A 17,846-nucleotide genomic window follows, 5' to 3' on the forward strand; every position below is an offset into this window, starting at 1 on the left:
AATTTTAACTTTCGAATTTGCTTTGTTAATTGTTTCTCATTTTGTGCTAATTTATCGAGATTTTGCTTGATAGCTTAGTAATTTAAAAGCTCTTTTTTACCAATCGGAAAAACGTAGGATATTTATGTTTTAAATTTTATCAGAAAACACAGCGATATAAAACATAACGCCACTTGGCAGAACGGAGTGTATTTATTTTTCTTTTGAATTTCACCAACAAACACTGGGATTGAAGGTAAGTGTGTTGCCCCTGCGCCATTAAAATGTTTTTATCTTTCACGCGGCAGTACATTGTCGTTTAGCAAAGATGTAAAAGAAAAGTTAAGATATTTATCCTGTCTCCATATGTGGACTTGTTTGCTACACCTGGGTGTCTGATCACTAGGCTCTACCCCATGTGGAATAAATTAGAAATTTCGAAAGATGAAATGCTATTAACCTAAAACACCGAAAGATGCGCACTGGAAAATTATTTTGCGGAATTGAAAAATCGACATTCTGTTTTATATAAATATTCTCTACTATGACAAAATAAATTATCCGCATATATATATTTGTAATAATAAAATTCCATAGTCAAGAACACTTTACACGTTATCTGTGCCTTACTGATTGACAAAATAAGAGATTTAAAAGCAATAAATGCAGTTCTTTATTGATTTTATTACTGAATACTAGCTGGACCCAAAAAGATAACAATTGCTGGATTTTGTGGCTGAATATTTGTTTTACTTTGATAATAACTATGTTAGGCTACTGGTCGCGTTTGTGGCTAGTAAGTAATAAAATTAAATGAAATTTTTCATGCGAATTTTTTAAGATGCTTTATTATTGCATATTTTGGAAACACTTGTCAAATAGAAAAACAATTTTTAAATTTTGGTTAACATGACATTGAATAACAGTTTACAAATCTTTTAGAAGTTATCGTTTATCTCTGTAGAAGCATTTTTATTCTTGAAGAAGAAGCATATTCGGTCGTTTCCCATACCTGCAAATCCTAAATTAAAAAGAAAAATAATAAGATGATTAATATAAATAAATTTAAAGAAAAATTAGAATAATGAAAGAAGATAATTTAATATCTGTTGCGTATTTTAGGAAAGAAAAGAGTAAGTTTAGGAAGACAGACATATTGAATCTCTTATCCTTGCACCTTTTGGCCATTTCAGTTTAGGTTTACTGGGAATGATAATTGATGCTTGAAGTGAAGCAGAGCGCCGTTTAAACGTCTATAGAAATCTATCGCTATGTTTAACCATCACATAAAAAAGCAAAGTTTTTAAAAATCTTTATCGAAAACCGCTTAAAATAACCGTAATTCTCTATAAATTTTATTTCATTTACTAAAACGTTTCAGATAAAATTTATATTTCTGGTTTTATTTTAAAATCTCATACTGTAAAAAATTACACTTAAGAAATTCAGGTATATTAAAAATAATGCCTAAAATCTTTTAATGTGAAGTATCTTTACTATTTCAATTATTCCTGAAATTTCTTTTCTTTCCAGATGCAAACTGAAAACATTTCTCCTAATCAATAATAGAAGCGTAAAAATATTAACCATTTGGTGGAGGAAAAGATTCGTTTGCTTTATTTAACTAAGACAAAGCACTCGAAGGCTATCTGTATAAGAGGTAGGATGCCCCATGGACAACACTGATATTAAACATAATTCAAAAATAATATAGGATTGACAAATGTAGAAACGTCAGAGTAAAAATCTGGGCATTACTGTATAAAATCAAAAGCAATTGTGTTTTACAAAATGAAAATAGACGAAGAAATTTCCCGAAAGTCATTTTACTCAATGCTGTGAGTCTATGCTAATGTAGAAAACTAATCTCAATGTAACTGAATGAAAAGAACACTTGTTTTTTATTGGGTGACTGCACAATTTTAAATTGCGCCACCGTACATCGTCGTTTTATAAGGGAAGAATGGAAAGATGTCTCAATTGAATCTATCATAGATTACTTTATACAAAGAAATGAATGGGCATCAGCTGAAATATCTAATGTTGATGAAACCGGGTCTTACACCACGTCACGTACATTGCGCCTTGAAAGAAGATCAGTGTATGAAAATCAAGAATGGTAAAGATCTTTGTATGCAAATGTTGATGAGAAGAAATGATAAAATTGTAGTTACACGAAAATTCAAAAGCCATTTAAAATTGCTAAAATCTTGTCAGTATGGCATGCAGCAACTAAAAGAACTTTCGTGATTCTGAAAAGATGAAAAAAGAAGAGAAAAAAACAATGAAATGACAAAACTTAATGTTACATCCGCAAACTATTGACTTATAAAAAGTGTAAAGGCAGATTTTCCACCATTCGGTTAATAGTATTTTATTTCAAGATCACGATCAAACAGCGAGTCACAAAAGATGAAAGAATTTGTCTTTAAAGAAAAAACTGCAACCTATATCTGTGTTAAAATTTTCCTGGGAAATATCTGGGAAAATATGTTATTTTTTCGAGATGGAAAAACGAAACAAAAAAATAACCGTTGTCATATCTTTAAAGACCTTTTAAAATTGTGTATTGTTTCAAAGATTTGGTGTTAGAAAAAAAAAATATTAACTTTTTAAATGTAGTTGATATTTTAAATAGACGAAAGCATTATTATGTTAGATTTATGTAATCGAGCGAATAGGGCAGGAGCATCAAAATTCCATTTATAAAATATCCATATATCATATCTCTTAAATTCAAATCTCGCCCTTTTTATTAACATGTCATTTTTGTAATAGTCGCCTCAAAGACGTTTAAACGCCGCTCTATTGAAGTTTAAGAGCACATCATCAAACACACATCAAATGCAGTCTTTCTTAGAGTGATCACCATATCCAGCTGAGAGAAGCGGAAGACCACAGATCACTCCTTACTCCAAAAATCCTCTTAGATGTTAGATATTATCCTATATTCTCCCCTATATTTGAATCTCTTTGCGCTCACCTAAGCGAAATATACCTATATTGCAGATAGTTTTATTTGAAGGTATTATCCAGACTGCGATGATTTAAAACAACAGCAGCTCTTTCGTTTAAGATTACAGTGAAAACATTTCGGAATTTTCGAGTGGCAACATCCACTTTCTTCCTGCTCAAATTGATCAGCTCCTTGAAAAGCCATAAATGACAAAAACTAACAATATAAAACATTCGCAAAGAAGTGCATTAGAAAGATCTAATGACAACACAAGCAGAGGAAAGTGAGAAAAGCTTTTATTAAAATTACAAATTCTCAATGTGCGCGTCGTTTCAAGAAAGATGTTATCTCCCTTAACATTGCAATTTCGTTGCCAGCACGATCCTCGTAATTAAGTCCGACGGATTTCTTGGTCTGGGATTATCTAAAATCTAACGTGCACACGTCAAACTCACGAGATTTGTTAGAATAGAAAGATGTCATAAAGTTATACAGATTCCAGATTTCTCTCGCGATATTACGTTTGTTATTGTTGTCAACAATATCCCGATGCAATGCGCTTTCGTCTGCGAGGGTGGGCGCGATAAGTTCGACCCTCACCTCTTGAGAGAATTGTCGTTTACAATGCTCTTCTTTACAAATGTTTTGTGAGGACAGAAATTTTCGTAATACGGGAATCGTTCGAATGCCATTTATAGCTTTTCATTCTGGTGATCTGTTTGCGAAGGGAAAAAAAAGCGTGCTGAATTTCGAAAACTTCGAAATTTTTTCATTGCTACCGCAAGCGTTAGAGGTATATTGTTCTAAATCATCACAATTTGCAGAACATATCTTAAATTTCATTTCGATTGGTTGTGCGGTTAGACCACTAGATGTTCATATAACAAGAAAGTTCTTTATGACCACCCAGTATATTAATGGTACTAATTTTGGTAAAAAATTGACCCTTAATTAGATGTTTAACCTTAATTAGATGATTAAAACTTGCGTACGTACTAAATAATGTACTTAAGTTCTACGAAGTTGAAAATAAAATCGAGAAAGTTGTAAATTGATAATCAGTTAATTTCATATAGAAGCGCACACGCTATATCTTGAAAGGAAAAATTCATCATATTTTCAATGACAATGATAAAGATACCGAGATATGCTAGATATTTCTCTAGATAAATGAAAACAGTCATGAACTAAAGCAGGATAGCGTGCGTCGTTAGGAACTCACACCAATCAAATTAAAGCTTAATCCTTTGCCTTTAAACATGTAAAAGCTTTCTAAGAAATAGAAGATATTCTTACTAGAATAGAAATAAGAGACCTGATGCACATAAAATTTTGGATTTAAATTTCAGAAAGCATTCACTTATTAGCTGTATGATTTTCCTTTAAGCTGTATTTTACATAAAGACAGTTTTAACAAGCAAATCCTAGCGGAGTGTTCTTTATTTTATCTGACTAGTAGAAAATGTTCAGATGAGTTTGGTACCATAATTAAACACGTTTCTAGTGTTCTTCCTTGGTAATTCGAAAGCTAAACGTAATAAAATCCAAAATAGGCAAATTAGGACAGATGGAATTATTTTTGAAGTTTAAAATTTGCATTTCTTTGATGTTTGATTGCATAAATGCTGTTCATTTTTTACATGGATTTTAAGCTATATTTATTTATAAAAGTCATATCAATAAAAGTGTACCAAGTTATTTTGACTTTAAAGACGGTTGGACATTTAGGGATTTAACCTAAAGCGCATTTTGTTTAAACAGAACTAATGTGAGGAAATGAATGAAGCATCAAGTTAAAACCTTAAACAAGCCTTAAGTATCCGTTGCCATGTGAAGAAGGGAGGATCTGTTTTTATTTTCCATGAATTATACTAATTTTAGTCATTTTATTCAATTTAATTAAAATGTTTGTCAGCAGTATCTACAGTCTGTGAAAGATACTGTAGCGAGCGTACGGGTTCATAATAGATTGAACGCACACAATTCAGATAACAGCTTAATAAAATTTATATTTATCAATTGACACACTTCAAAGTTCTGGAATTTTCCACAGAAATACTCGCACAGGTATTACAAAGTACAATAATTAGTTACACTTCAAACTACTAAGAACGTTAAACACAACGCACTGTAAAGCGCACCGAAAGAGAAACTAACCCGGTATATAGCTCAGTTCACTCTGAATTAACAACTCGCAACAACAATAAATGAGAGCAGATGCTCTGTCCGGACTTACATAGTTCTCAACCGGCCGTCGAGATATTTTTAATACTTTCTGCTTCTCGAAATTACTGGAAAGCAGCGTATAATTACGGTTGCAGCTAATATAGTACTCAATTACATTTATTTAATTACAATACCTGCTACGGTAATACGAGGATCGGAATAAAATGTCGCCAAATGGTCGCCATGTTTGGCGAATGTTGTCGATTTCTCGCGAAACGCGGTGACAAATAAGTCGGCAAAAGCGTTGTCAGCTTGGCGATGTCTGCCAAATTACCGAGATACCCATTTACTCAAATTTAAATAGACTTGCCCCTGTATTCCTTCTTTTCCGACATGGCTTTCCTCTTCAGATTCTTCATGTCATATTACACAGAAAAATACAACAATTTCACATATAATTGCACTAAAATCATCTATCTATGTACGAAATTCGTCATAATACGATTTAATACAAAAAAGAAGAAAAAAAAAAAAAAAAAAAAAAAGAGAGAGAGAGAGGGAAAACTTTTGAACATAGCACATGAGTGATTGTTTGGATAATTTTTTGGCGCTGGGAGAATGCTGGACAGCACAGGAAAAAGTGCAGGGGGCACCACAACATCGTCATAGACAAAAATGGTATTGCCCCACTGCACTAAACTTTTATGGCATTTATTGAGTATGAAGACAATATATTACATATCAGGTCATTAAATTACACTGTTGACATAATAAATTATATTAAAGTAACAAGTTATTTAGATAAGGAAAATAAACAACAGGAATCAAGATGCAGATAACATGTTACAATTAATTAGTTGTTGCAGTTTGACATTTGTTGGTGTGCTTGGAGAAATACATTAACATTGTTGAAGATGAGTGTGATGTGAGTTATAATGCTATGTTATTTTTGTATTGGTTGTATCGTTGTGTGATTGTACACAGATTTCACAGAGTTCACTTTGCACAGAGTTCTTTGTGCATAGAGTTCGATGTGCACAGAATTGTGCGCAGCAGTATGGAGAGTACTTTGTCGTATGGCTGGTGTACTGCAGGAAGATAGAGCTGTTTCCTGCTGTTGACCTTAGCACGGAAATATTGTCAGTGAAATAATGTCGTTAAAACATGGTAATTAATTAGCGAACGAGATAAAATTAACATGTAAGAAGTTGGCTGAACTCGAGATAAAAATTCAACCAGAGAAAAAAGGGATTTTCTTGATTAGTACTGATGGTTTGAAATGAGAAATATCTCACGTGTTTGTTAAATGGCAATCAATTTGGATTTGCAATAAAATTTATTTTGTTCATCCGTGTATCTCAAACCTGTTTCCTTTAGCTTAATTTTGGGCAGCTTTATAGAAATAGCTTTAAACACTGCGGTTGTAATCAGTAAGTCAAGGAAGTGTTTCAAAAGCAAGTGCGGGGAGTTGTGCTGCAAAAACTTCTTGGATTTCGATGATAAAGTACAGAAATAAATAAAGATTATAATAAAGAAAAAAAGGGAAATATGCTAAAACTCACAAATGCAGAGGGACCTTTCTGAAGAAGAAAGGCTAGGAATAACGTTATACCGAAGACATTCACAAACATCCGTCACAATCATCCTTTTCAACAATCGGAAAGAGAATCAGAGAGGAACTACTAGTATCGTTCGATTTTAGCCAATTAGTTAGTTTCGACAAAGGTTTCATAAAGACTGCAGTATGGAAAAATCATATCTGAGCACCAAATATACGAAATGTTATAACAAACTATAACCACGATAGTGCAACCTAGTGACAGGCATTGTTTTGTTTAAACTTTCGGAGTGGTAACACGTTAATTCATATCCTTAATCAATCTTTCAAAACAGAGAGTTGCTAATAATTGGTATTTTATAGAAAGAAAAAAGTAATGGCAAAAGGACACAAAATATTAAATCTCGAGAGTTTCTGGTCTCTTGTTTCTAATATCTTCGTGAATTTCTCAAGACAAAATGCGAACTAAGACAAAACTTTTTATTTAAATATATTTGTTCCCTGCTCACCGTTAAACTACCTCTACTATGCCCTGTGTATGAATCAGGAAAACTGATAAACCAAGAACAAATCATATGCAGGAAATGTATTTTATTAGAAGATTAACGAAAAAAGAACTCATCTCTTTCTTTTTTTGCTTCTTAATAGCTTAATAATAATTTTTAAACAGAACATTTCCTTATAGTGAAATTTACTGCAGTTAAACGCATAATATTTACTACTCTGGACTATAATGGTTAACACAGGCTGACCTAGTTAACTTTGACTTCCGCTTAAAGATTTGCTGCATTTTTTTCCTATGCTATCTCTCTATGACAGTTGTATTCTAAGTTCAATATCGGTAATGAGACGGTTTATGTGGGGAATGATACGGCGAAGTGATCAATTTGTTAAGTTGTTTACAACGTATCGGAATGCTTCAGAAAATGTTCCCGGCTACTACTGGACGAAGACATGTAAATATACACTCACGTTCATAATATTCAACAAAAATGTAGAGACATAGGCTTTTTTTGGAAGCATGAAAAATGAACAATACCTTCACGGGGAATCGAACCAAGGACTTCTGGAATACGCGCGCAGCGTGCAGGCCACCAGACCACAAAGCCATGCCAAGAAGGCGGGAGAAATACCTTATGTACTCAACCTTTTAAAGTTCGACTGGGGTTTTTAAGGGACCCAATCGCCAAATCCTGGGTGTGGAGAATCATCATCCAACACCCTTTTAATTCGGGCGCCACTGTAGAGACATTAGGTATTCTTTCGCAGCAGGCAGATGACAAATATGCAACGCCTACGCCAGAAATCGAACAACAGATCTCTAGAATATGCGTCCAGCTTGAAGACCACCACACCACGAAGGCGGGAGAAACACCTTATAAAAATAAAGGATATTTAAAATATAAAAACATTTAATTTCCGAATCTCTTCCAATATCTCTTAAAGTTAAAATTTCAAAGAAGAGGCGCAATTTTTTTTCTCTTCAATCTACTGTGCCGTGGAGTTTGTCTTAAGCTTGCCTGTTATGGGAGCCACAAAGAGAAACGTATAAAAGCTGAAAATTGCAAAGGCAAGCAGCTTTGGTTAAGCAAGCTGAAATTTGCATAAGAAAACTTTGCGTAGGCAAGCTGTTTCTTGTAAGCTGAAAATCTTACAAAAAACATTGAACCTCTACTTGCAAATATAAATAATGGAAAATCATATAAATGCGCAAAGTAACAAAATCCTTCTAATTGAAAATGTAAATATTGGAAATGTTTGTACGTAGCTTGTGTGTTTATGAAACCTGCAAAAGTAATCAGAAGCCACTATGTATTTCCAGCGATAGTTCTCTTCTGGGGCAAGTAAATTATACGTAAGTAGTTTCAAAGAGGGCAAATGTTTTAGCTCTTCTGTCAAATTCCTTTATGACTAAATTGTCTTAGAGTGTTGTCTGGTACTTTATGCAGAGATAAGTCTGACATTGTGGTCTGGAAAAACATTATCCAATAAACACCAGCATTGCAGAACATAGTCGCGGAATGATAAAAAGAAAGGATATTGTGGAATGTTTTTATACAAAGGAGACAAAAGATGCATAAGTAACGTATGAGCTGAATAACATGGTTTCAAAACTTAAAAATAATAAAAACAACGTAAGAGCGGAGAACAACTGCAATTGTCAAACTGTTGTTGCCAGATTTAAACTGCCATTTCTGTTTCTTCATACAATTTTCGACTTCGACTACAATTTCAACTTTGGGGTTGAATGCGACTGTAAACGCTTTTTTTAATATTGGTTTACCCTGATAAGTACTATTCGTTCTCTTCCTTTGTTCAAACTGTTTCCGAACACATTGTATTTTTCATTCTTGAAAGAAATCTTGTATTCTCGAAAGCAAATGTAACTGTTGATAGAGGTTTTCATTTTTGAGCAGCTGTTTTCATATTTTTATTCAAATCCTCTATTTCGTATTTCTCTGCTTATTTATAATGGCGAATTTAGTTTACTTTTAAAAGTTTTCACAAGTTCTTATTGACAGTTTTGTTTCGCGAGATGAAGAATAGGTATTGTTATAGTTTAATGGATTAAGAGTTCGCATGAAGACGTATAGAAATTACATACTTACCAAACGGTCAGGAGCATTCATTTTCTGCCGATAGGCCTGAGTTGTGGATCAGGGTCAGGAGCAGCCTGGATGACAGCCAAAGTTGCCATCGCCAGAGCAGCAAGGAAAAGCAGACTGTGTTTCAAAAATTCCATTTCTTAGAGACACGAATAGAATCGGTATGAATATCTCAGCTTGAAGCAGTTCTTTTATAATACAACCTAGTCCTAAAAATATGCAGTATCATAGAAAGAAATTAAGGACACAGGAAGAATATACATTCAAAGATCGAAATGATTTGCAAAATACTAAACCTTTTAAAAAATCCATATCTTTTTAAAATAAATTTTCTCAATTGAAGGAATTTTTTAAAATCTCAGCGCCTTCAGCATAGAGTGCGTGTTTCGGTGACTCAGCATAGATTCATTGACTGATATCGGACACGTTCGTTAAAATTCAGAATCATCTCATATAAACGTGAAATTCAAATTTCTTTGCTTTGCGGTGTACAAATCTTTTTAAATTAAAAAAAATTAAAAACTACTTATGAGACGAATTATAAATTTCCTAGAATATGGATTCTAAATATATATCGAATATCTCCAAAATTTCTGATCTCTCAAATCCTTTATATAATAATTAAAAAAACGCATTTTAGCTCAATATTAAGAAGCTTTAATAAAAACAACATTTGAAATCCATATTTGACGAAAAACAAACTGAAGAACGCTTTACAAGTGCACTTGTAGTTATTAAAATGATATAAATTAGATTTAATATATAGCTGTATAACTAAAGCACTTGAATCTTGATATTCTTCAATCAGTGTAATTTGACAAAGCTGTTTCAATAATAGTCGAAAATATTTCCATTTTTAAGGAATTTTTTTAAATCAAAGCAAATGCGAAAGGGAATAGTGACTTAAAGAATTACATAGATTGGCGCCCTTAGACATTTTTCATACAGTATTCCATTTCATCATTGAAATTTTTTGCTAACGTAGGTACAGCATGTAGAAGGAAGATATAAAAATAAATATTTTCCGATCAAGATTTTATTTCTTTGGTAAACAAAATGCATATAAAATGAAGTAACTTTGGGATTTGATTGAAGTATACAAAACTTAATGAAAGAAAATCATGTTTTAATAATACAGATTTTTTTTGACTGCATAGTAAACTTAAATGCAGTATTTGTCACTGTTTAAGTATGTTTAACGTTTTTCAACACTGAATGGCGTTTAGATTTAATAACTGATGAAACTGGAAAAGTCGTTTCATATAACCATGAGGTCCTGAATGGCAGAGGAACATTTAATGCGATATCAGAAATTCAAATGAATTCTACTAGTTTAAGTCCAGAATTCAGGCAAGAATTTTTGCAAAAACATAACTTTTGAGTCATTAGATTGCTCCATAAATTACTTTTCCCCTTGAATAATTTTATTACTGTCAGTTAATATAATTTCTTTAAATTCTTTATCTTAATTACATTTTCCAAACTCCAACATTTGAGACAAAATATTCTCTTTGTCAACCCCTTTGGGATGCAAAGTTTAAGACACGCTGGCATGGATAAACGTTAAACATGGAACTGTAACAAGCTGAATATTTAATTTTTCGAATCTCGAATCCTTTATTCAAATGGTCTTTCCTTCTTTGAACATCTACATAAGAAAGTTTCATCAGATTTTAAAAGAGAGCTTTTTTGGGGGAATGTTAAAAATCTGAAATCTTATTTCAAATTCTTATTTAACAAATTATTAAACAAAATCCAAAAATTCAGCTTTCAGATTTTGTTTAATAATTGGTAATTTAATTTATAATTTTTTTAATTGTCACATTCTGTTTTACTCACCGTTATTCATAATATTATAAGCACAATAAATAAGTTAAGGAAAATCAATAGGAAGGAAGTACGAAGTCAAAAATTAACATGTTTCATAATTAAGATCAATAAAAAAATATAAATATATAAATATATTATAAAGATATAAAAAATATAAATATATTATAAAGATATAAAAAATATAAATATATTATAAAGATAAAAAAATTATTGTTTTACCAAGGATAAGAAACGTCAGATATTCTAAAATATATCTGTAAATTTAATTTTGGAAATGCCATGCTATTTGAATGACACTATCGGAAAATTCACACAGTTCTCTGGAATTGCATATTTTGAAATTAAATTCCCGGTTTAATTTTTTCATAAGCGAGTCAAACTTCTCATAATTTTATTCTTTCATAACGATTTCATATTAATATATAAATCTTTTCGAAATGTGATCATAAGAACCGAGAGACCGCATTAAAAGTTAGATTTCGTTATTTATCAAAATTATTATTATTTTTTTTAAATTTTCAAATGCCAAAACTTTAATATATTCATTATTTAAAAGCATTGTGTATATGTACTGTTATATGACAACGACCAATGATTTCAAAAAGTAAGGATCAAAGATCCTAAAGTAAGGATCAAAGATCAATGATTGCGAAAATATAACACACACATATATATATATACTGGGTCATATAAAAAGTCTCCGTTTTTTTTACTTTTTATTGTTTATTTATTTATTTATTTTTGCCACTAGATGGTTATTTGATATCTATATTTCCGGCAACACTCAGCGGATTTTCTCAAACGAATATGTTGCTTAAATGAGAAATTTAACTTTCATTGTTTGTAAAGATAGTTTTCTAATTTATTGCTCATGTAAAAAGTTATATTCATTTGAAAATGAGTGAAATATCTGAGGAAATACGCTATGTGATAATGTTTTACTATAACAAAAGGTTAAAGCGCTGGGAAAACATGCCGAAAAATTTGTGAAGTATACGGTGAGAATTCTGTGAGTGAAAGAAGGATATAGAATAGGTTTGCTCGATTCCGTTGACGAAATTTCTATATCAAAGAATTCGGAATTTGCACCGTCTAACTACCATTTGTTTCGGTCTCTGCAAAATTCCCTTGATAGTAAAATATTGGTCGACCGAAGCGCAAATGAAAATCGCTTAGCAACGTTTTCGACGATAAACCTCAGAAGTTCTACATCGACGGAATTATAAAGCAACTCGAAAAATGGCAAAAGGTCATAGATAATAATGGTCAATATGTAGGTGGTTAAAACTGATTTTCAATTTTTGCTCAAATATGTACCAAAAACCCTCGGAGACTTTTTATATAGCCAAATATATATATATATATATATGTGTGTGTGTGTGTGTGTGTAAGAAAAATAAAGAATATGTAAAAGATTAAATTAGAAGCGTAAAATTTAATTTTCCTTCTCAATTCTAAAAATAGTAATATCTGCACTGCGTCAATTCTAGATTAATACATGTCATATGACTCTTATATAATTTTGATGATGCAAACGGAACGAAAACTCAAACAGTCAATTGTAATTATACAGCAGTATTAATTATACAATCAAAATGCTTTGAGAACCAAAGCTAACTCAGTCTGAATTAAGATTTCACCCTGAAGATAACTCACTTGATTTCTACGCTTTGGCCTTGCTGGACTGCAGTCTGTTTGCTTTTTTTTTACCGTACTGCAAATTTATCTAAAATATAAACTTGTACTCTTTTTGAGATAAAACGTTTTTAATTAACTATTTTATGACATAAATCATATTAAAAATATTATTTACTTATTATGGTAAGAAAATTATTTCTTCCCCTTTCTATCCAATTTTCATAACTTCATAAAAGTATTATTGTACATACTAATCTCCATATTCAAAATACAAAAATCATGTCGTAACGACCATCTTCTTAAAACAACCACCACTTCTGAAAACTGACTAATATATCTGTCAACTTGAACAAACACTTGTACTGAATTTCACCTCTTTATGACGAATCCCACCGCTGCCCGCGACCGGTTACCTTACAGAAGCTTATAATTCTTTTTTATACGTTCATCTACGGTAAAACCGCGGCAGATCATGGGAATTTTAATTGTAAAATGTTTTAATTGTTTTTAACTGTATTTGGTGCTTTTGATTTTTCTGTGTTTTACAATTTTTAATAATTATTTATTAAATTTGAATTTTAATGTTTTTTTTCCGTGCCGCGAAGTGGGAATTGAATTGATTCAGTGAGAAATGTATCTCTAATGAAATTCTAGGAAATAAAGTTAAATGAATTGCAGTAAAAAAATGTATCTAATTTAAGAGTCCATGCAAGAAGTCCACACCAGATATTTTTCTAAAACAGAACAAGCATGCTACTTTCCCGAACTTTCTACGGCCAACTAGTCTTATATCCACCATGCGGAAAGCCAATGAAAAATTAATATTTAATCGATTTGAAATTTCAAGAAAGTAATATCTTATGCTCTACGGAGCAGGTAGCTCTACCACTCATGTTCTATGAGTTAATCATGTCATTATTACCAGTGACAGAAACGGAAATTTTCACACTTCCATCCCGTCATTCGACTTGAAGACTGAAGGCGAAAAACTTCGTTACACAAATATCGAGCAAGCGTTGTTGCATTAAGTAAAATGTCAGGCACATATTTTTAGAACCATCTGCAGCTACTTTTCGAAACGCAATTTGCTAGTTGCAACCCACGAAGGAGCCAGAGATCAAGTGTTGTCCGCAGGGCTCCTTCGCAAGCTCAGATCTTACATGCAATCAGGTGATCAAACTATAATGCCTCCAGATACAAAACTCACTGCATATGCCGATGATGCTGCATTTATTATCAAAGGTAAAAGAGGTCAGAAATTTGAAAAGACCAGTTAATCACTCTGCAAATCTGTAAATCTTGTTATCTCTGAAATCAAATCCGCAGCCACTTTTTAATCCAAGAAGGGACATTAACCCCACAAGACAATCATGTATCGTCCTGTTTGAGAGAAACTTTATGTTTGCCTATGAAATAAAATACTTAGATATCAGATTGGGCAGAGGTCTCGCATAGCTGCCACACATAGCATACTTGAAGTTAAAGACAAACTACACTGCGAACGAGAAGAAGTGGTTTCAAGATGCAAACTGGGGCAGAAATTCATACGAATTCATACAAATTGTAGCGAATGTTCTCTGGGCTTCTGATAACTACAAGAATAAAGTCCAAAGAAGGGTTTAATTATACTTTTATTTTAACTCAAGGAATATTTTACAGTTGGCCTCCACTTAGGCTTTAACTTAAGTAGAAAATAAGCAAGTAATCTGATTCTAACTAACTAAAATTTAGCCGAAGCTGTTCAAAAATAACTAACCGAAACAACTAACTTGGCCGTTACTTAAACGTCACCAGCGAAAAGTAACAGGCACGTAAGAATAAGGCCGAAAGTTGTAAGACTGGATTAAAGCAACGACCTAGCCAGAAGGCAGAACACGTTTAAGGGGGAACTTTTGAGATCTTCTACTGCAGTGACTCCCCATTAAATACTGCTCCACCTCACTGACATGAAACGCAATATTAAAAACTCATTATGGCAGAGAATTATAGGTGGGAAACAGGAAATAAAGGAAAGTGCTTCAAAATCAAAAATAACTATTAGGAAATTAAAATAAATCCCACAGCGCTTACAATTATATTGCTCCACCACTTCCCGATTATACTCAGTTCGGCAAGTTACTTGTTACAGCTAGGCCATGGTCCTTTCCCTTCTAACTACTTCAGGTTTCAAACGCAGGTACAGATACTTGTATCTGCGGACAACAGGGCATGCAGATCACTGTGCTATTGCCTAACTGCACATTCCACTGCCTACAATTAATCTCAACACATGGAAGCGTTCTGTCCTCAAATCTACGGTGTTACTGCCGCAGTAATGCAATATAATCAACGTTCTAATCTCTTAAAGCAAGAGATTGTTTCCATTGTATAGTAAATATACAATGGAAACTACTCTCTAGCTGTACAATTACTTTTTATCCGGATATCTGCAGTAGTGCAATCTGATTATCTGCATTAATACATCAATTTCGCCCTTTTCTGTATTATGTGTACATGCACTAACAAATGTATTTGGGTATACTTTTGTTCTCTCTATGAGTTAGATGTGATAGTGCTCTGCCTTCATAAGTGGATAAGTGATTTTTTGTCTTATGTGTAATTAAGTACAAATTCACGCCACAGCATTCTTGTAACTGCACGCTTTATGCGTTTTCCTTTTCATTACTCCAGATGACTTTATCTTTTCACATTCATTTTGTCTCCTATTCAACACTTCTCAGATTCCTAATATCTGCATCATTCGCCATCTTTAACATCCACCCGCATCATGATAGAGTCGTAAGTCATAGTATGACCTTTTCACTAAGCTTGTCGTGTTTTGTGTTCCAGTGTATGTGTGTGGTTGCATGTAGTATTCCAATCAACTTAAATCTCTATGAACTACTGCTAGCGTTATATTGCAAATATTATGTCTTATCTTTTTCACCATGTGATACAAGTCTTCAATTGAATATAACACTCTTTTATGTGCTTTATTTGCCCGTATGATTTATGTATTTATAAATGTTTTATGCACTTTATAGAAGTGCTTGAATAATTGCATTTATTTATAGGCACTTAAATGTGATTTTTGTGTTTATAAGTGTTGGTGCACATAAACTCTCTGTGTTCTGTTCAGACGTCAGCTCAGTATCAAGCTGTTCTCCGAAATAGCAACTGTAATTAAATCAACAGGCCTTGTTTGGTAGCGTAAAAAAATAATATTAAAAATAACTCCTGGTATGACCTTTCCAGAGTGTCAAAGAAGATGCCTTCTCTATAGATAATGGTAGGCGAGGGACAATGTAGTCAACACGTGTCTCCGTGATTTCTTACTAAGGAGGTTAGAATAGATGGAGTAACAAGACGTCACACAATTGAGACCTTGTCAGCAACGTGACGTCATGATTTATAATGGCCCCCATACAGCGTATAGATAAGACCATGAAACATAAAAATTAAATAAACTTACACTGATTATGAGAGCAAATATGAACGTCCGGAGGCTTGCAAAAGTGTCTTTGGATATTGTTTGCGTAAAATACCGTTGAAACTTCCACTGCTGTTTTAGGTTTTACCACGTCGTTTAGTTACGGTTTGTCCCTTTTCATATTTCTAGATTTTATTGAGTTTGAAAACGTTATTTGCAATTCTTGTGATTTTTGTCCGAGACTTATACACATTCAGTGATGAAAGCTATCATGTAGATATCACCCATTTAAAGAAAACCAACCAGAAGCCTGCCAATGGCAGCAGCCATGATAAATCGTAAAGTCATACCGGGGCGTTTCATAGCTTCATTTTCATCGCAGGGGGTATGCGGAGGAGGATTACTCTATTTATTCTAGCCTCCTTGTTTGCCACACATCACCATCACCCTCCCAGGATGTTGCAGCTTAGAAAAGACAAGGCTCATAACTCCACTACTAGACTTGCACGGGGCTTCTGGGGTTGATTTCTGGAATCTGAAATTGTTCCCATAACCCAGATAACATCATTTAAGAAAAATTTAACTATCGAGCTATCTTCCCTTGACAGTGCCCATCCTCAAGCTTACCGCTGCGCTGCATCTCAATTCATCGCCTAAGAGTTTACGAGAGATCATTTTTAACTGAATGTATAGGGCTCTGTTTAATTGTACAAATAGTTATTTTAATTGTTGAATCTTTTTTGAATTCCCCTGTTTCCCCTCGCATTTCCTCGCCAGGATACAAATTAAGTAGGTAAGTAAGAGTATTTAACCGGTTGAAATGAAAAGGTTAGACAGAGCTTGATTTCGCTAGTCAAGAGCACATTCTTTATTCAGCTCCATCTGTTGTTCTGAGCAGCGACTACGTATTCTTGCCATCTAGTTAGTATATCTCACGTGTATGCTCTCACAGCAAGTAGTCGTCTGTTGTACACACGTAGGTCCGAGCCTTTCCGTTAAAAATTTAAGATTAATAAAAGGGTTTTTGATACATTTGGTCTGTCGTTTTCATCTTCTCGCCTGTACGAGATTTCTCAAAGGTTTGACACCCAAGTAGATCTGGTCACATTGTATGATAGACTAGAAGATTAGGTCTTATAACTGGTGCCCGAATAAATCGAGACCAATGGTCGAAAATTAACCAAGGGATTCAAGTGTTTTAATTATGTAGCGATTTATTAAATTTGATTTATATCATTAATAAATTACAAGTGCACTTAAAAATTATTCTTCTGTTTGTTTTTCGTAAAATATGGATTTCAAGTTTTGTTTTCATTAAAGTTTCTTAATAAAAAATGGCGGCCTCGTTAAGCCTAGCATCGCTTAATCATGTAGGAGTGTATTTCTAATAAACCCCTATAAGTTTAAACTTTCTAATAGTAATAAATAATGTAATTATTACTTTAAAAATAATAACGAGGTAATTTTCTAATAGTTATTTTTATTTTGTAAGAAGCCTTTGCTTTATTTTCTTACTTCCCACCTATGATTCCCTATTAGAATGAGTTTTCAAGGTCGCGTTTCACGTAAATGAGGTAGAAACCAGTATTTAAGTTGAAGTCTCGGTTAGTTCAGTAGGACAGCTCAGAAAGGCTTCGTACAGCATGATCTGCCTACTGCCCACGTCGTTGCTTTAAGTCTAATCTTACGACTTTTCGACCATAT

General features: G+C 33.0%; 1 long non-coding RNA gene across 1 annotated transcript in view; it reads right to left on the minus strand.

The window, feature by feature from the left end:
- Positions 1–809: 809 nt before the first annotated feature.
- LOC118188138 (uncharacterized) overlaps positions 810–17,846 on the minus strand; it is a 40,846-nt gene continuing 23,809 nt past the window's right edge. The window contains exons 2-3 of the long non-coding RNA XR_015044350.1: positions 9,269–9,474; positions 810–1,000 (exon numbers count right to left, since the gene is read on the minus strand). This is a non-coding gene — a long non-coding RNA (uncharacterized LOC118188138). The remainder of the gene's footprint in view (positions 1,001–9,268; positions 9,475–17,846) is intronic.

Source organism: Stegodyphus dumicola, chromosome 12 (assembly GCF_044657685.1).
Source record: "Stegodyphus dumicola isolate Sdum_Otavi_A_Nest chromosome 12, ASM4465768v1".
Classification (NCBI taxonomy): Eukaryota; Metazoa; Arthropoda; class Arachnida; order Araneae; family Eresidae; genus Stegodyphus; species Stegodyphus dumicola.